Consider the following 397-nt stretch of genomic DNA (forward strand, 5'->3'; position numbering starts at 1 on the left):
TTGCGGTCTTATTTTAGAGCAAGAACTGCTGCTAATCCATTACATATGGAAATCAAAAGTGTTTCATGGAAAATACCCGAACCAATAACAGCACGAACATATAGATAAATAAGCTTCTAATATGTGGTTAAGAAAAGATAATATATTCTCAGAAACTGATTCATAATAGCGATTTTTAAATGTATAATTAAAAGTATTTTATGCTGCAAAAAATAACTTTATTTTTTTAGAATTAAATTATTTAGGACGTGAATTTGATCATTTTTATTATTGACATTACATGGATTTATTGTTATAGTCGTTATCAAGATTATTTTGTTGTTGATTTAACTCCTCCTTCTATTTCAGATATCCAGGCACTTATTGTGTCCATAATTCTGGTTCTAGCCTGTTTCAA

The sequence above is a fragment of the Agrilus planipennis genome, unplaced genomic scaffold, assembly GCF_000699045.2.
Source record: "Agrilus planipennis isolate EAB-ADULT unplaced genomic scaffold, Apla_2.0 scaffold67, whole genome shotgun sequence".
Classification (NCBI taxonomy): domain Eukaryota; kingdom Metazoa; phylum Arthropoda; class Insecta; order Coleoptera; family Buprestidae; genus Agrilus; species Agrilus planipennis.